The 19,850-nt window shown below is 51.9% G+C and overlaps 1 long non-coding RNA gene across 1 annotated transcript; it reads left to right on the top strand.

Annotated features, from left to right (window-relative positions):
• The first annotated feature begins 8,922 nt into the window (after positions 1-8,922).
• On the top strand, positions 8,923-19,850 carry LOC115308134. The gene is made up of 3 exons (XR_003916451.1): positions 8,923-9,007; positions 14,128-14,262; positions 19,793-19,850. It is a non-coding gene; the product is annotated as an uncharacterized LOC115308134 (long non-coding RNA).

The raw sequence follows: 19,850 nt of genomic DNA, 5'->3' as shown, positions 1-19,850 counted from the left end.
GTCACAGAAGGGACAGGGACAAACACTTCTCGGTGCTACCAAATCACAACAGGCAATGGCCACAGGTTCCATCTCAGGAGGTTCAGGTTGGGCATCAGGAAAAGGCTTCTCCAGGAAGCTGATGCAGGCCTGGGAGAGGTCATCAGAGAGGGGGAAACCTGCATCCTTCAGGGAGTGTGGGGTGGTTGATAGGACTCAGTGGAAAAGCCTTGGCTGCTCCCAGCTGCTGTTCCAGGCAGGCCAGCCCTGATGGGAGAAGGGACTGGGGACCTGCAGAGCCCCCCCTTCAGTGCCCCCTCTGTGGCTCGGTGACCATCACTGACCCGGCTGCAGCTCCATGTCAACTGCCAGGCCAGGGCACTGTCAGGTTCTCCAGGACTGACCAGGCTGCTCAGGGCAGTGGTGGAGTCCCCGTCCCTGGAAGGGTTCCAAAAACCCATGGATGTGGCACTTGGGGATGTGGGTTAGTGGTGAACGTGGCAGTGCTGGGGAATGGTTGGACTCAGTGATCTCAGAGGGCTTTTCCAACCTAAAGGACTCTGTGAGTCCACGATTCTGTGACTTGTGCCTGAGCCTTGTCTGAGCGCTGTGACCTTGCACCTCTACAAACAATGCTCAGGGCACTGTGATGTGGCAAATAACAACCCTTTTGAATAAATACAGCAGAGAAATAAATCCTACAGGCCTCAGCTGCTCTGTGGAGACTCCCAGTTTTCTTGCCACCTTCTGACCCGCTCTGGGATCCGTGGATGGTTGGTCTGATACTCCACAGAGCTGAGTGTTGATGAACATTTCCTGAGTGCAACGTTTGAGGAGCTGCTCTACCCACTTCCAAAGAGGCTTCGATCCATTGAGCCATGTAAAGTGAACCTGGAGCCATCCTTCTCCTTTCACCCTCTGGTTGAGCTCAGAAATCAGCTGACATAGTTAAGCTGACAGTCATTAGATTTATATGCCCTTTGCTTCTGGCATTCTGTCCTGTCTGAGGTGGCACTTTGGGTCTGGTGACCTTTGTGGCATGTGGCAAGGCCAGGGTGTCTCGGCTTCTGCCGCAGACGGCTGTGGCTTGTTCTTTAGGGAAGTTTATTTCTCAGGGATGTGCTCATCAGTCAGCCATGCACAGGTTCTATTTTTGCAGGCATACCTAGAGAGTCAGGAAGGAGGCCAAAACCCTTCCGGAGAAGACGAACTGCAGATCTCAATGTCCTCATCAATGAGGTGTATGTCCAGAAGCTACAAAGGAGAGACAAATTGTCCAGCAGGATAAAGAAAGAAAGAGAACGGGGACAAGAGAAGCACCTGGAACATGAGATAGCTGCTTAGAAGATGATGGATAGAGGGGAAAATACTACACCAGGAAGAGAAAACTGGGGTTTTAGTGTAGATATATGGGACAGAGAACTTGAATTGAGCTTTGAAAGATGAACATGTGCACAAATCCCAGAAATTTTGTCTTCATATGCTTGCAGAAGGTAAGCAGCAGCAGTTAATGGGTTATTTGGTCGCTCCCTGCTTTTTGGAGCTCTTTAGAGTTTTCCTCTCTCCCTCCCTGGGCTGATGGGAGTGTTCTCTGTGCTGGATTGACCCTCCTGCATCAGCAGCTCCCACTTTGCTGCTGCTACCAGTTTGGAGTGGGATCCAAGTTCTTCAATATTGCCATGGAAGGAGTGGGAAGGGTGGCCAAGGGAGCATCTCACTGGTGCATTCCTTCTACCAGCGAGGACTGGGAAACTGTCACTGGCCTGGAGGAGCCAGAGGGAGCCCAGAGGGGTACTGAGGAGCACAGGTCAGACATTTCAGGGGATAAACATGGGAGGTTTCCCCTTCTCTTCTCCACCATGGGCTGCCCAGACAGCTCAGCCCCCTCACAGTCACTGTGGGGGAGAAACCTTCACTCTGGTCCAACCCCTTCAAACTGGACGCACTCAGAGGGTGCAGAGAGAGGAGCGAGTGGGGAGTGTAAAATGAGATATGCCTGAAAAACAAGCTGAATGAAGCTGAGGAGCACATGAATGAGAGGATGACCCATTCACCGTCATGGTCACAGCTCTGAACCACCCCGGGCTCTGAGTCTGTCACTCAAAGAGATTGGCAAGGACATGCTGGGCTCTGCAAATGTCCAAACTACGAGCAATTTGCTTGCCCTTCAGCTTCCCCCCGAGCAGCAGAGCAGGTCTGTCTAAATGCAGGGTTAACCAGGGCCTCTGCATGGGTCTGGTTTCCTCCTGCTCAGCTCCTGGCACTGGCATTGTCTGCCCTTCCCAGAACACGGTCCTGCCTCATCCATCACAGCCCTGACACAGGATCCATCTGTGGCACCCACTCCTGCCTTCCTCCCTTCTCCCAGCCTGGCTGTGACGTACCAGCACCCCTGACATTATCCTGCTCCTTTCCATGATCCATCATCCATCCGTCATCCCTCCATCCATCTCCAGGAAAAGTGACCTGCTCACTATGTCCCTCCACCTTCCACCCGGAGCCGGCCTGTCTGCCCAGCCAAGAGCAGCAGAATGTGCTTGGGGGTGGAAATCCAGAGCGGGTGTGACTGTGTGTCACCAAAACAAGACAGAAAAACCAGCTCCTGGGCACTGCCAGAGGCCAGTTGTAAACTGGGATCATCATCCAGCTCCTGTTCAGAGGCTCTGCCTTTCCTGGCCAGTTCCAAACTCAGCTGTGCCGTGGGGAATAATGTTGCAATGAGGTGACAAAAATCAGTGTGAGACATTAAAAGAGGGGAAGGTGATTTTCTACTAAAACAAAAGGTTTTCATTCACTCAGACTCACATGCACACACGCACTGGGGCCAAGATGAGTCCCAGTGGTCTTCCCAGCACGCAGGCATTGGGAGATGTGCATCCAGGGGACTCCAGTGGCATCAGGGAAAGCTCTGGGTACTTAGTACCTGTTAGGACTGGAAGCTTTGAACTGAGATGACTTGAAAAATGAAGTTTTGCATCTTCAGGGGCCCTGAAGTACTGACAGTGACTCCATCATCTTTCCCTGCCCGGACCAGGCCACTTTGGTGCCTGGGCGCCTCCAGTCCTGGGCTTGTCTCATCAGAGAAATAACTGGCAAAAGGAGACTCCCATGGCTGGGTTCACAGCTGGTTCAGCTTCACAGCACAGCAAGGAACTACTCTGGCAAAGATTTCTGAGATCTTCTTCATTGATCCTAAAAAGAATTACTGCCTGTGATGCTTTTAGAAATTCAGTGTTAGTGTGAAGAGCAAGGCAGCAGTTGCACCTGCAGGGATGAACCTGGATGAAGACTGTTGTGAAAGGGAGCATTGATTGATCTACTACATAAGCTCAAGGAAGGAAATGGCACAGAAATCAAATAAAATTCCTTGTGAAAAGTCTTGCAGTGTTTTTGAAAGGTTAAGACAGTGGGATCACAGAGATTCATCCCAGAGACTGAGAAGGTGGAGAGATGTCTCAGGACATCTCACAACAGAAAGTACCACCAAAAATGGGCTTTCCTCTTTAGTTTCAAATGGCACATTCATGAAATGGTGCAATTTTTCCTGTCCTCTGCTGGGGAGTGAGAGGAGAGGGAAGTGAATCCCTCTGTGCTCAACTGTCTGCCCTCCCTTGCTCAGAGCCCTCCCTTCCTGCTGCCCGACTCTTCCCATGGCTCTGCTCTGGCCATTCCCTGCAGCCATGGACAGGGACAGCACATGGATAGAGGAGTGTTCCTGAGAGCACAGACATCCAGAGGGGATGGAGAGGCCATCAGACATCCAGAGGGGATGGAGAGGCCATCAGACATCCAGAGGGATGGAGAGGCCATCAGACATCCAGAGGGATGGAGAGACCATCAGACATCCAGAGGGATGGAGAGACCATCAGACATCCAGAGGGGATGGAGAGACCATCAGACATCCAGAGGGGATGGAGAGACCATCAGACATCCAGAGGGATGGAGAGACCATCAGACATCCAGAGGGGTTGGAGAGGCCATCAGACATCCAGAGGGATGGAGAGACCATCAGACATCCAGAGGGGATGGAGAGACCATCAGACATCCAGAGGGATGGAGAGGCCATCAGACATCCAGAGGGATGGAGAGGCCATCTGGACCTGGAGAGCAGCAGGGGAGTGGAACCATCCCAGGAGCAGGAGGGTTTAGGGCAGGCAGGGCAAGAGGGGAAGGAGCTCAATTTGAAGAGTGGGCTGAGAGTCCTCGTGGGTACAAGACTTGGGTGAGCTGGTGTGTCAGAGAAGTCTTCTCCTGAAGTCCAGGGACAGCGCTCTGAGGGCAGTAACAGGCCTTAACTGCCCTGAGCAACCTTCCCACACCTCTGCCCATGGCACAGGGACTCTGCTTGAGCTCAGGGCTGGGCCTTCACCTCCTTCCTGTGCTTTGCTGCAGCTGCCCCCGTGTTCAGATGTTCTTGAATTGTTTGCATTCCCCAGGTTCACCTTGGACCTGACTTTTCCCCTTGCCTTTGATGACCATGGGGCTGTTGATGGGGCCTGTTGTGTCCCCCTTTGCTCACCCACGTAGGTGCACCCAGTCCCTTCCCCCAGGGAAGAGCCCAGCTCTTCCTGCTCCCCAGCATCCAGTTCTTACAGGCTTTTCCCTGCTGGGCTGCCTGGTCTGGCCCTGTGACCGGCAGTGAGCACCAGCACTGCCCACCCTGGGCCACAGTCACACGGAGAACTCGTCACACGCGGCTGCCACGGGGTGTTCGGGGGTAAAACGCTCAGCTGCCACCCTGATGTGGTAAAAACCCTCACAAGGCCATCAGGGACCGTGCAGCTGCCAGCCAAGCCAGGGGGACGGGGTGATATCAGACCTGCTTTGGGCCAGGGCCCGGGGCAGCCTGGCTGGGCGTCATCTGGCCTGTCCCTGCCGGGGCGGGAGGTCGGGTTACCCCGGAGCACACGAGGGCAGCTCCTCTCCCTCCGTGGGGCTGGGTCAGGTGAGCTCCACTGCACCTCCTCTGGCACGTACCAGTTCCACTGGAAGGACGCTGGAAAAGGTGAATCAGAAACCTATTTTGGTTATCCCAGTTTGATTTTCCCAATTTGGTTCTCCCAATTTGGTTATGCCAGTTTGGTTTTCCCAGTCTGATTCTCCCAGTTTGGTTATGCCAGTTTGGTTTTCCCAGTCTGATTCTCCCAGTTTGGTTTTCCCAGTTTGATGATCCCAGTTTGGTCCTCCCAGTTTGATTATCCCAGTTTGGTTCTCCCAATTTGATTATCCCAGTTTTGTTCTCCCAGTTTGATTATCCCAGTTTGATTATCCCAGTTTGGTTCTCCCAGTTTGATTATCCCAGTTTGGTTATCCCAGTTCAATTATCCCGGTTTGGCTATTCCAGTTTGGTTATCCCACTTTGGTTATCCCAATTTGGTTTTCCCAGTTTCGTTTTTCACAGTTTGGTTCTCCCACTTTGGTTTCCCAGTCTGGTTCTCCCAATTTGGTTTTCCCAGTTTGGGTTTCCCAGTTTGGGTTTCCCAGTTTGGGTTTCCCGGTGTGGTTATCCGGGCTGCTTGGCCCATCCTGTTTTTTCTGGGATTGAATTCCTGGGGCATTCCCAGGTGCCCCGGCTGTGCTGAGGGTGGGGTTGTTGCTGTGGTGGCTGAGGGAGGGGACAGGGCCGAGCAGCAGGTGAAAAAGCAGCTCTGGTGACAACGACCCTCAGTTTGTGGTGTCGCTGAACACCCCGTAAGGTCCCAAGTGCTTTTGGGTGCTGCAGGAACTCGTGTTCTTCCACTCCCAGGGGCTCCCAGCCCTGTGGCAGAGGCTGCAGGACAATGAGAGGGGAGTTTGGCTTCACTCCCTGGGGTGAGTGGGGAATGGGGGGGATCCCCAGCACTTATCTGGCAGGGTTTCTGTATTTCAGTCCCACCTTTCCCTCCATGTCTGGGGTGAACGCTGAGCTCCTGGCTGTGGGGCAGGAGGGTTGGGGCTGCACAGAGTCAGCCTCTCCACAGCCAAGCCTTCCAGTGCTTCCTGAAGCACTGTGGCCTTTGGAAGCAGCAGGAATTGTACAGCTCAGGCACCCAAAGGCTGTGTCACGCTGGACGGATCCTGGAGAGGTGGCACAGGTGACCAAAATCTGTCTTTCCCTCAGAGAGATGCTGTTCCAGCAGCTGCCTCCTGGTTTGGCATGGGAGTCGAGCTGGTGTGAAGCAGGGCTGTGTGCTGAGCTTGGACACCCCTGCCTGCAGTCTGAGGGCTGGCTGGGGTGGGACAACAAGGACAACTCCCTGGTGTCCACATCCAACTCTCTGGGACCCCACACTGCTCGAGCACAGAGGCTGAGGTGAGCACAGAAGGGATTTGCCTTTGTCACAGCAAAGGTTCAGGGTTCTCAGAGTTAAAATGGGTCATTTCTGTGTTTTATCCTCATTTGAATTAGAAGTGAGAAGGTTTCATGCCCTCAGTACAATCCCTAGCACACAATTCAATGGCTGGGTTACAAACACGAAAGGGGAGAGGGCCAGGGCTGGCTGAGCTGTCAGTGTTTTAGGATAATACCCTGAGGGAGAGTAACAAAATCTGCCTGTGTCATAAATAATGCTGAATGGCTTATTTTGGCAAAGAATTTTCATTCCTGACAAATGCCATTTCGAGACAACCAATAACCACCTGCTAATTTGGGATGAAATTAGAATTGGACTCTGACATCCCCAGGTCAGCTCAGATGCAGTGTTTGGTGGGTTTCCAGCAGAGTCTCTCACATGGCTGATAGGAAATAATCTTTATGAGGCTGTCAAAGGGAAGGGAATGCCCAGCCTTACAAATCCTTGAGCTGGTTTATTGGGAAGGCCTATGTCAGAGGATTGCTAAGTAAAGCACATTACATAAGGCTGCCCTTTGGGTCGCTGAGCTCTGGTAACTGGCACATAATTTCAAGTCTATCAGACTGATTTCAGCATCTCCTGAATTGTCAGTACCTCTCTGCTTTTTGAGGCAGAAGATGGGTTTTCTCTTCTGCAGACCTTCTGTGGTTTGGTGACTGTAAATGTGCTTAAAGATGTGTAAATGTGATTCTTTGGATATGTCACCTGCACTTTTTAGCTTGAATCTGTCACAGCACAAGCTCAGCAGGTTGTGTGGCAGCTCAGACTCTCTCTTTGACAGGGAGGATGTTTAGCTATTGAAGGGCAAGGTAGGAAATCCTCAGTTGACCTCTGTGATGTCAAGGCACTGAGAATCCAAACTCAAACTCTGGTTGATCTAAAGTGAGAGCTAGGGAATGATATTCCCATTTGGAAAGTCCATTAAAAGTACAGGCAAACCTGCTCTCCTCCCACCGGTTCCTCTTCCTGCCTTTGTTGTGCCTTCATGTCATTAGTTGCTTTCCAAGGCGTGGGGCACCAGAGGTAGTTTTATGCAGGGGGGCAACAGGCCCCTTGCCTGGTGTGTGGGAATTTACTTTCAACTGCTTAGAAGCCAAACCTTTGAAAATTATGTTTGCTTTAGGTTCTGACCTGTCCTGTTGGATGAGGCTGGACTGGGTGCTGTGATTCCAGGCCAGGTCACATCCCTGGGGCTGCAGGGTTTGCCCACCTTCCAGTGCTTGGAGAGCTTCATGTCCAGCCTCTCCCACAGGCACTTTTGCTTCCTTGGAGAGGACAAGACAGATAAGGCTGAGCTTTATCCTGATCTGCTTTGTAGAACCCCTGATGTGCTCACGTCTAACTCACAGGGCTGCCTGGGCTTGCCTTTGAAATGGCAGAGTGTGGCTGCCATCCTGCCCCGAGCTGGGACCTTCCCTGAGTGAGGAACACAGGCCAGGGAACACCAGGAATGTCTGCAGCCTGCAGACCTGGGGAGGGTGGGAGCAAGGAGAGCTCTGGGTGCTCCGTGGGTGCCCACCGCTCTCTGCCAGCTGAGGGAACTGTGTCTGTAACCTTTTCATCCCCTGCCCTGGGTCTTTGATTTTGGGACTTTGTCTCGTTTCCCTCAAGATTTCCCTCCATCAGCTCCAGGTGACTCTGGATAAATGTCTCCCAGCAGAGAGAGGCTTTACTGACAAGCCAACCAAGCCTGGAGGTGTCTGATCTCCATTTCCAGCCTGACCCAATGGTTCCTAATCCCCTGTTAGAACCTTGCACACCTTTTATTCCAAAGGATTGTAGGTGACAGAGGCTGCTCTCAGCTGTGTAACAGGAGTGCAGGCTCGTGCCTCTCCATGCTGATAAATCCACATTAACACTGTGAGCTGGTGCTGTGAAGTGCTCTGTCCATCCCTTTTAATACTCAAAGAGTTATTTTGAAAAAGGAAGGTATGTGGAGAAGCCTCATCTTTAAATGTACTTGGTCACCTACTTTTTATCTGAAGTTCAATTTATCTTGTCCATCAGGGACCCTTTAAACCACCCAGAGCCCTTCAGCTGCATCGAAGTTTGCAATGACTCGCTGTGAAGAGGAAACACAATCCCCAGAAAAAGCTCCACTCTGACTGACCTGTGAAATGCTGAAGAATTTTGTTCATCTCAAGTTTGTCCAGCACCATTACTGGTATGGACTAAAATAATAACGAATAGGAGGCAGGTGCTCCGGGTTCCCATAAAAAACCAGATCCTCTGGATGTCTGGCGGGCTAACAGCCCTGTGACAGGCGACACCGGCCAGGGCAGGGCCAGACAGCCCCCGGGAGGGAAGGGACAGGGACAGGAGGGACAGGGAGAGGAGGGACGGGGAGAGAAGGGACAGGGAGAGAAGGGACAGGGAGAGGAGGGACAGGGAGAGGAGGGACAGGGAGAGGAGGGACAGGGAGAGAAGGGACAGGGAGAGAAGGGACGCGGGAAGGCGAGAGGAGGGAGCAGCTGAGGAGGCTCCGGGGACCCAGCACTGCCCCACCGAGCTCTGCCTGCACAGGGACCGGCCGAGCTGCGGCTGCCCCCAGCACCCGGGCAGGAGGGACGTCGGGTGGCACAGACATCGGTGGCACGGGAGTGGGTGGCAAGACGTGGGGTGGCACAGACGTCGGGTGGCACAGACATCGGGTGGCACAGACGTCGGGTGGCACAGACATCGGGTGGCACGGGCAGGTGAGTGCTGGGACCTGCTCCAGACAGGGGCTGTGTTTGCTCTGAGCCCAGGTGGGTCTGAGCTCCTTGTGATCACCTTCATGAGGCAGAAAAGGTGGAGGGACAGACCCTGAGGGGGGACAGGCTCTGTGGAGGGACAGGGTGAAAAGGAGAGCGATGCCCTCTCTTCTGATTTTTTCCTATATTTCCTTTTTTCTATATTTTTTTTTCTGTATTTGCTTTTTTTCTGGATGGGACTTTGAGAACCTGGTCAGGTGAAAGGTGTCTCTGCCCATGGTAGGAGGTGGAACTAAATGAGCTTTAAGGTCCTTTCCAACCCAAACCATTCCAGGATTCTATGATTCTGTGATTTTGGTTATTTCTCTGCTGGATGCCAGTATAATTTTCTGACTCTAGATTACGCCTATTTCATTTTGATATTTTCATGCTGGATGAAGAGAGAGTTTGACAGCTAACAACCTTCAGCAGGAATGGGACAGCATTCCCAGAAATGGTGCATTAACTGTGCAGGCACAGGTCAGGCAGGGCACTACCAGGACAGTGCTGGAATTAATTCCGGCGTCCCACGCAGAAGGTGGGAAGGTGGCACATGCTGGGGCCTCTCGGGGCTCCAGGGAGAATTTCTTACCATTTATTTCAGTGTCAAACTTCCCCACACAGGGAATGAAATGTTAAAATAGCTCGTCAGGCAAGGACAGGGCTTTTTTCATCTGTTGCCACTGGCAGGTTGGGGTAGCAAATAAATAAACAAACCAGAACTGGGGGGGTTTGTTGTGTCTGGTTTGAAGCAGGGAGGGGAACTGAGAAACAGCCTCGTAACTTCAATCCCTGGTGGCATCTGAATAGCACAAGTTCTGTTATTTTTTTTATTTACTGCAGGCACTGAGCTTTATTAACCCTCTGCCTGCCCAAGGGGTGGCACATGCAAAGTGGTTCCAACACACACAGTTAATTTTAGCCGGAGAAGGACATTTGGCAAAGTCCAGTGCCCATATGGGGTCAAATGGAAGGGGCACAGACATGTCTTGCTCTCTGAGTGGGTTAAAATGTGCTTTTCTTCAGTGTCTCGGAGTGGAAAGTCCTGAGGGGGGGAAGTGTCTGGTCACATGTTGATGTTTAATCACATCTTCGGTGAGTTTATATTAAACGTGTGTTGCCCGCTATCTTGTTTTTTCCATGTGGAAAAGGGCAAGTAAATTCCAGCACTGGCCAGCACAGGTGTGGGAACATGCAAGAAGGATAGTCCTGGGAGCAGCTATCCCCAGGGAAAGCAGGAGTGTTGGATTTATGGGCTCCATCTCAGTCCTGGATCGTGCTGCCAAACCCCTCCGGTCAGTCACGGATGCAAACCTTGAACTGGTCCTGGACTGGGGAAGAGCAGGAATTTGGTGTGCTCTGGGAAGGAGGGAGCTGAACTGCAGTGTGAAGGCAGAGCACTGCTGCCTCTTGGATCCTCACCCCAGTTCCAATCTCCTCCTGCTGAGTTGCAGCTCAGCAGGAGCTGCAGTGGGTCCAGTCCTGGCTCTGTGTGGGCAGGGCTGACAGACCTCAGCTCACTGCTGGCAAAGGGGCACACTGGCATTTGGGTGGGTGTGGGGGGGAATAACCAAGGCTTGGAGACTCAGTGGGTCCCCTAATTTCTCCTGGAGGGTCTGATGTGGGTGATGTGCTGCTGAGGGACTGGGCTGAGCTTGGCTGTCTCCCACTGAAGGGAGCAGCACGTTCTCCAGACTTGGTACCTCAGCTTCATTTAAATCCAAATATTACAAGTCCAGAAGAGTCACTGTGGCACCCATATGCATTGTGGGACTATTCCTGGTACAGGGCATCCTCCTGGTCAAACCAAAGTGCTGCTGTGTCACCCCCCTGGCCCGTGGCCTGAGCTGGACAAACAATGTCCCTTTGCTTGCACAAGATCAGCGTGATCAGCCCTGCCAGACTCCCCTGACTCGGGGTAGGATGTTGGGTGCTTGTAGAGTTGCAGGTACTTGGTAATCTTCACTGAATTTGGACCTTTAATCCATTTTCCATGCCCAAGTCTCTCCTTAAATGACTACAGATTTTTGGGTTTCCTTGCCTGGTGTTTGTGGGATGCTCACTGCTGTTACATCAAGGTGGACTTGAAACGCCGAGCTCTGCACATCTTCACCCGTTACATCTCTGAATATTTCTGCTCCAAAACCTCCCTGACATCCCCTTGACCCTCAGTGCAGTGCCTGCCTGGACACCCCACGCTGCAGGGGAGTGCTGTGGCTTGGCCAAGTGACTCACATACGAGACCAGTCTTTGAACTTGGTCATTTGTTTACGAACTGGAAAATCCAGCCAGTTTTTTGAACCTACCTTGGTTTCTTCAGTTCCTGCTCTGTCTGAGCCATGTGGTGGGTGCCAAGAGTCTGAAGGAAGGGCTGTGCCAGTTGGAGAGGGAGGACTTCGTGCTGGTGTACCAAGGAAGGGAAAACAGAAGATTAGAAGAGTCTTGTTTCCAGTTAAATCAGACTCTTAAATTCAGTCCTGAAATAACTGTCCTGCAGCTGTTGCCTCTTGCCACTTCCTCTCTGCCTTTCCTTAGTGGAACAGACTTTCTTCCAGGGAAAAATGTGTCCCCTCTGCAGCGAAAGCAGCGGCCACTGCTGAATGTGCCAGGCCTTGCTGGGACATCCTGCAGGTTCCCAGTGGCTCCTCCACTGGCACACAGGGATTGTTCCTCCACTGGCACACAGGGATTGTTCCTCCACTGGCACACAGGGGTTAACAGGGCTTTGGGTGGGCGGGTGGAAACCAAGCTGTGAAATGGAAGAAGGTCAGGCTCTTGGAGGAGTTTGCTCTGCCGCAGATGGTTTTGAGTTATCTGCCCATCTGTGGAGAGGTCTCCATTCCTTCCCCCCCAAGAAAACTGTAAAACCAGCTCTGGAAATAAGGCAAAGCCCAATCAGGCTCATGGCTGCAGTGGAACAGGCAGAGTGGTGGCTCTCCTGGTACTTGCTAGACTCAACTGTCTGTCTTATTAGGAATTCCTCAGTTATTCAGAACCCAACACCTAAATGCCATTGGAGACTAAAAACCATTGGCACTTTTCTGTGGGGAACAAATGACTGGAAAGGGAAAAGAGGAACAGAAGGAATCCCTGTGGCTCTGGGTGGCTCAGGCCCTTTGGGATAACTCTGCTCTTGCTGCAGCTGATGAAAGCTGAATTCAGGTTTCAGTGGAAGCCAAGAAATGTTTCCTCTGGGACCATTCCCGTGGCCTTCACCAGGTGTTACCGTCTTTAGGGACTTGTCTAGCAACTGGTTTTTTAATTTTAAGGCTACAGCAAACAACCAACAAAGCAACAAACTGCTGTCCTGGACCAGTAAGAGCAAAGCCTAAGGAGGCCCCCTTGGGATGGTCATCGGCCAGAGCAGGGGGAGGAGGGTGCTGTGGGAATCCCACTGGGACACTGCTGGAAAACAGTGTCTGCTGCTGAGAGGATTTTCCAGCAGCAGTCCGGATTTTCCAAATCCTTGTTGTCCGATTTTCTGGGCTCATTGACTTTCAGATTGTTTGGAATTGCTTTTACTTTTGTATCACTGCAAATGTCCCAGGGGATGTGGGACTGAAGGATCTCAGCCCAGGTGTGGGCTAAGATTGACATGGTTTGCTTAGGAACTGGGAAGGTAGAAACACTGTCACCAGCAGTAACAGTCAAAAAGAAAGAAGGAATGAAGAAAATTACCCCCGAATTTCATTTTCACATTTATCTTTTAAATTGTGGCTTGAAATGATGGTTCCCAGACCAGCAAGGGAGAAGTTTTTGAGACCTGATTGAGAATCTTTTTTCTAAGACCAGTGGAAACAGTGCTCTCTGAGGTTATTCTGTCTTCATCCCATCTAACATGAGTCTTAGCTGTAGGACCAAGGTTTTTCTGTATGTTCCCTTCGCCGCTAACCTCAGATTTTAGAATTGTCACCTCCCGGTAGAAAACCAGAGGAAAACCTTGTTCTGGTTCTGCCAGCCCAGACATCATGTGAACCATGGCCACCACAGTAAAAATACTGCTCTGGAGCCAGCCCTTCCTCCCTGAGCTGAGCACGAGGATTTAATATGAATATATTCACACAATCCAAGTTAAAAACAATGGTTGGATGCTCTCAGCCAGAAGTGAACGAAAGTAGACTTCAGACCGAGTGGGTTTTGCTCCCAGCATGTGGTGCTGCTGGGAGAAGAGAGCCTTCAGCCCCAGACTGGCCACCACTTGATAGTCAGGAACCAAACAGAGGTCCCTTTGCTTCCAGGGGAGCTTCCTGAGGAGAGGAAGGAAGGTTTACAAGCTGCAAAGGCAGACTGGTAGCAAGAGATTTGGGGGCACAACGTGCTGCACTCGCACTTCCAGAGTAAACCTGTCCATGGGAATCACAGGATGGTTTGGGTTGGAAGGGACCTTAAAGACCATCTGGTTCCAACCCCCCTACCCTGGGCGGGGAACCTTCCACTGGTGGAAGAAGTGGCTGCTCTCGGGAAAGGGATCAGGCTGTGGCTGTGTTGGAAGCCAAAATGGCACATCGAGGTGTCTTTGGGCTGCAGCAACAAAGATCCTCCAGGAGCAACTGGATTTCTTTCAGACCTCTTGGAACAGCACAAACTGAGAGGCTCTACTGGTGAAGGCCAAGCCCAGGCATGGCTGGCCCAAACACAAATGCAGTAATCCACTGGTTTTACTTCTCTGCTGAGGGATTATGGGATCTCCTGAGAACTCGTGGCGCGTCCAACAGAACTGCGTGTGCAGCTCGTCCTTCCTTGGATCTGCACCAGTGTTTGTCCTTTTTTGAGGCACAAGGTGTTGCCTTTGGAGCTCCAGCCTTGCCCTGACTGATGGTCGCGTCTGGCCGGGCTGGCCCCGTGCCGTGTCCGTGCCGTGCCAAAGGCTCCGGGTTCCACGGCACGTCCCCTGGGCCGGGGCCGTGTGGGGCTATAAGGAGCCCCCCACAAGTGCCCACAGCACAGCGTGGGGACATCCTGGAGGTATCAGCAGCTCCTGAGCGCGGTCTGAGCTCTGGGACGGTGGAGAGGGACAAGAATTTCTGTTGCCATTTGGTGACATTTGCAAGGGGCTGATGAGGGGCGTGTCTTGTCTCCTGCAGATCTCTAAATACCTGTGGCCAGGGGCCCGCGGGGCAGCGATGAGGAGCTCTGCGCTCTGAGGCACCACACGGAGCCACCACGGTCCCGGGAGACACAGCAGCGACCTCGAGCAGGGCCATCCCAGAACCCGTAAGGTAACGAGATGGTCACGTCACCGCCGGGGTTCGTGTGGGGCTGGTGCAGAGCTGGGGGCATGAAGGGCCACCCTCGCTGTCATGGGGGACTCTGCAGGAGGTCTGAAAATGGTTGTGAATGTTATGGGAGAAGTGGGATCCTGTAGGATTGGGTCCTGTAGGGTTGGGCTCCTGTAGGGTTGGGCTCCTATAGGACTGGGCTCCTGTAGCATTGGGATCCTGTAGGGTGGGGTCCTGTAGGGTTGGGGTCCTGTAGGGTTGGGGTCCTGTAGGGTTGGGCTCCTGTAGGGTTGGGGTTCTGTAGGGTGGGGTCCTGTAGGGTTGGGCTCCTGTAGGGTTGGGCTCCTATAGGGTGGGTCCTGTAGGGTTGGGCTCCTATAGGACTGGGCTCCTGTAGCATTGGGATCCTGTAGGGTGGGCTCCTGTAGGGTTGGGGTCCTCTAGGGTGGGGTCCTGTAGGGTGGGTCCTGTAGGGTTGGGCTCCTGTAGGGTTGGAGTCCTGTAGGGTGGGGTCCTGTAGGGTTGGGCTCCTGTAGGGTTGGGCTCCTATAGGGTGGGCTCCTGTAGGGTAGGGCTCCTATAGGACTGGGCTCCTGTAGCATTGGGATCCTGTAGGGTTGGGGTCCTGTAGGGTTGGGGTCCTGTAGGGTTGGGGTCCTGTAGGGTGGGTCCTGTAGGGTTGGGGTCCTGTAGGGTTGGGCTCCTATAGGGTGGGTCCTGTAGGGTTGGGCTCCTGTAGGGTTGGGCTCCTATAGGGTGGGTCCTGTAAGGTTGGGCTCCTATAGGACTGGGCTCCTGTAGCATTGGGATCCTGTAAGGTTGGGTCCTGTAGGGTTGGGCTCCTATAAGGTGGGTCCTGTAGGGTTGGGTCCTGTAGGGTTGGGCTCCTGTATCCCTGGGCTCCTGTAGCACCCACTGATTTCCCAAGGAAGATGACAGGCTGTTGAGGATCTCCTGTACCTGTCCCATGGAGCTGACACTGCATTTGTGGCACAGGTACACTGAGGTTCCTAAAGGTTTTTATCTTGGGCTCATCATTTCTTTGGACAGTAAGTTGGGATATGTTATTTTTCCTTCCTGGCAGTAGGACTCTGTTGTAGATGCCCTGTGACACTTGCTTTTGATCTGTTGACTGTGTGAAAGTGCCTGTCTGTGTTACAAAAGAATTCCTGGAGGTGTTGTGGACATGGGAGGGGACAGCCTGACCTGCTTCACCAAAGGGGGGTGAATTCATTGTCCTGCTCACCCTTAGAAAATACAGCTGGTGTGTGTTGCCTCTTGGCCTTTGGCCTCAGTGCCACTGTGCTAAATAAACGGGGGCAGAGTGTCTGGTGTTTGTGTACAGGGATCAGGGGCAGAAGGAGCAACCACTTACGTTGTGTTTGTAATCCCTGAGGCAGAGGAGAAGATCAGGGGGAGTATAGATTTACTGAGGGGATAAGTCACACAAAATCTGATCCTTGGGCATTCCTCCTCACTCTGCACAACACCTCCATTCATCACTGGGGAGCTCGTGACGTTCCCCCTCTGTGACCTGCTCAGAACTTTGCATGAAGCTGCACTTCTGCAGTTGCTGGTCTTCAATTCTGTGGTTCTAACCAAGGGCTTGGAGATTGTCCTGTAGAAATGTGCAGTGGGGAGACAAGCTCAAAAGATTGCTTCAGGTTAACAAATAAACACAGAAAGCCCACCCAAAGCTAAAAGAGAAATTTTAGGTGAGAGATCCTTCTTCTCAGTGAGTACCTGGGTCTCTGGGGTAAAGCACATCTGGAATTTGGAGCTAAACACACAACAGTTTGGTATTTTGGTTAGAAGGTTTGCTGTGTTAGGACTGCCTTGATTTTTATGAATTTCGAAGAGAAATTCAAAGAGAGATACAAAGAGAAAAGGAGGTCAGAGGAGGTTTGGGCTGGATCTCAGGAAAAGGTTCTTCCCCCAGAGGGTGGTCAGCTCTGAACAGGCTCCCCAGAGCAGTGGGCACAGCCCCAAGGCTGCCAGAGCTCCAGGAGGGTTTGGACAGGGTGGGATTGTTGGGGTGTCCTGTGCAGGGCCAGGGGTTGGACTGGATGATCCTTAGGGTCTCTTCCAGCTCAGGGGATTCTCTGATTTTATGATTCTGTGCTCCTATGCAATAGAATGCTGCATCTGTTGCTGATTCCTTTATTAATAATGCTAATTTAAGCCTGTGTCCATGGCTTTGTCCCCCCCACGTGCTGTGCTTGTGCAGGGCCTCTGGACCCACCTCCCTGTGAACCTCCCATTGCCCAACACTTCCCCACAGGTTTGGCTAATTTTGCTCACCAGCCCCTGCCAGCAATTATGTCACATCTTGTCTGTGTATTCCACCGTCTGAACCCCATAAATAACTCCTTGTGACACCACCAGCACCTACAAATCCTGTGACTCCCAAATGTTCTGCTTCTGCGCTCGGCTGATTTATGGCCCCAGCACTGTGTCCAGTCAGGCTCTGGGGACAGGGCTCCTGCTCTGCTCATCCAGACTGAGGGACAGACAGGATGAGGGGCAGGCTGGCTTATTTTGGTACATTAGATATTGCTGGTAGCCAAGGCTTTGCCACATCTCCAGAGGGGGTGTCTGTGCAGCTGCACGGAATTCCACCTGGGATGGGGAATGGCCAAGGCTTGGATTGGCTAATGCACAACACTGCTGTGTTTTCCAGAGGAGTGAGGGTGTTGAGCTCCTTCCAGTGTCTCCCTGTTGTGCTGGGGGTGTTGGTCCACAGCACTCCCCTGGGGAGGAGAGATTCCCTCTTGGAAGCATTTCCTTGCCTCCACTGAACAAGTCACCCTGATGTGGGCACCGAAGTTTCAGACACCTCTGAGTGAAGACATGACACTGTGACCATTTTTGCTGTCTCGTTCGAAAAATCCTGTGATTTCTTTTTCTGGATTGAACTGGAGTCAAAGCACAGACATGGGCATTCATGTAACAGGGGAGTAGAAATTTTAAAAGTGAGAAGGGCAGGGTTTGATGAGTCCATGCCAACCAGTGTGTTATTTTCTGGTCCTTATTTCACACACAAGACACCAGAAAATGTGATGTGGCTGGATTAATTACACTGAAGGAATGTTCCCTTGCATGCCCTGGCACTGTTATTTTAACTGTGCAATCAATGTGTGGCATTAACATGCTTCGTTCTCATTCTCCAGAAGTCAGCAATTCACAGCAGTTTAAGGACTCACAGCAGCTTATCTTTAATCCAAGTGAATTTCTGAAATATTTAAGACCCTGTAAACTCAGCAGTTTATCCATAGTGCACGTAGTGCATGTTGTGCACTGGGAGATGCAGACATGGAGCCTGTGTACAAATATTGTTAATATTTGGGCTTTTTACAAAACTAGATTTGAACGTGGCCATTTCTCAATTGGTTTGAACTATGTTTACATATACCCACGGTCCCACATGGCTGAGAACAACAGTTTGGCTTGAAACATTTGGTAATTTAAAATAGTAATAAGATTCTTGATGGCTTTGGACCTGAGAGTTTGGACCATGTTCATGTTTCAGTGTTGATGCTTCTCACCATTGCCTGGTGGGGAGGGGAAGAAGTTGGGAGTAGCAAAGAATGAATGTAAGTACAACATAAATAGAGCTTAGTGAAAGCTGCTGCAGGCTGGTGTCAGGTAATCCTGCTTGGTGAACGTTGTAAGCACCAGGCATTCGAGCCCCAGGAGTGGTGACATGTTTAGGTGACAAGGGAGATACAAGAGGCAATAGGGGATTATATTTGCTGGGAGGACAAATTAAATCCATCAGAAGAGGGTGATCAAGAGCCTCTCAAAATCTCAGCCATTCACTGTGCAAAGCTCTGCCCGGGGCAGGGCAGGGTGCCCTGGAATCAGCTTCCTTTCCTTTCGGTTTTGTGTCTTTCCCCTGACACGAGCTGCTCCTTACCTTCATTTGCAAGTTCTGAAACATCTTCCAAAGGTTGACAGAGGTCACTGTAAAACCCTGTTTACAAGGGTTTGCAGGAGGAACTGCCAAAACAGCGGCACCCAAGTGAGATGTGGAACTCCTGTGGTGGTGGGGAGAGCAGGAGTCACTCACAGCAGGGCAGGGAGGGACAGGGAGAGGGGATGACCTGGCTGGTGCTCATGGGGAGAGCAGGAATCACTCACAGCAGGGCAGGGAGGGACAGGGAGAGGGGATGACCTGGCTGGTGCTCATGGGGAGAGCAGGAGTCACTCACAGCAGGGCAGGGAGGGACAGGGAGAGGGGATGACCTGGCTGGTGCTCACACAGCCCCGGGATCATCTCCCATGTCTGTTGTCTCAGTGCATTTCCACTGAGGTCAGTGAGTCTCAGGAGTGATATTAATTACTGATGAGATCTGTGTAGCGTGCAGAGACCCAAAATAAGACTTTATTTTAAGGCAACAGTGGAGCCAGTGAGTTGTTGTGGGGAGGTGCCTGTGGCTCTTTGCAGCCACTGAGTAGTGGAAAATCAAATTTTGGTTCAGAATTCGACACAGAAGTACTGTGAGTGATACTTTCTTTGGCCTGTCTATGAGGCACACAGCACAAATTATTTTTATTTATTAATTGTTTTACCTTTGGCTGAAAGCAGGTTTCCCCCAGGTGATGCAGCTCCGAGCTGGGTGTGGAGCGGGAGGTGTTGGGGTCATACTCTGGGTTTTCACCACGTGCCTGTGACACTTCTCAGCTGGACGAAGGCCTGACGTAGGTGTGCTCCCAAAGTCCCCATGCCTTTTAAAACTGATGGAAGCTGCATGTTCCTGTGTGCCTCTCCTGACTGAAGGAGTGCAGAGGGTAAACAGGGAGCAGCATCGATCCCACGGGGGAATCCAATCCAACTGCTCTTGCAGAGCTGCAGTAACTCTAGAGTTTGTGAGCATCTCTCATGTGACAAGGGATCTGCCTTCCCAGTTTGCCTTCAGGACAGGGATGTGTTACATTACACATTGTCCAGTTTAAAGTACAAGGAAAGAGACGCCTCTGGCAGAAGGTCACACGAGTGATCCATGACAATAACTGCTTAATTCCCAGCTCACACTTCACCATTTCCTTCTAAAGTCTTCTGCTCTGCTCTCGGGTCTGTTGCTAATTTAAACAAGCTAATTTAGATCAGGATGTGCTTCTGCTTCATGCCCCAGTTTAGACATCCATGTCTGTGGCTTTCTTCTCGGCAACTGCTCTCGCCATCCATCAGAACTCCCCATGTGAGTGCCATGTGATGTAATATTTGCCTGAAACACGAGAGGAGGTGTTTGGAGGAGAGCCAGGTGCCATGGGCAGGGAAGGGGTGGCAGAGGGATGCTGTTGGATGTGTGCATTTCCCACTCAGCCCTTCCAGTCGTTCTCCTGCCCAGTTTGGGCTGGTTCAGAACCGTGCTGGGATGTGTCCTGAGAGGACACGTCGATTGGCAGCTCTGTCTCAGCCTGGCTGGGAGTGAGGAAGGGCAAACTGTGCCAGTGAAGGGAGCAGTTTCAAGGTCTGTCCTTTCCCTTGTGAACTGTGAATAATGCAGTGATTTGTCCTTTTTCCCAGGAAAACCCCCGACCTGTTTGTGGTGATCCCAGAAAGCTGAGCAGGGCACCATGACCCA

The sequence above is a fragment of the Manacus vitellinus genome, unplaced genomic scaffold (genome assembly GCF_001715985.3).
Source record: "Manacus vitellinus isolate BGI_N305 unplaced genomic scaffold, ASM171598v3 scaffold_121_pilon, whole genome shotgun sequence".
NCBI classification, from domain to species: Eukaryota; Metazoa; Chordata; class Aves; order Passeriformes; family Pipridae; genus Manacus; species Manacus vitellinus.
The sequence above is the reverse complement of the archived record's forward strand: the minus strand, read 5'-3'. Positions and strand labels throughout refer to the sequence as shown.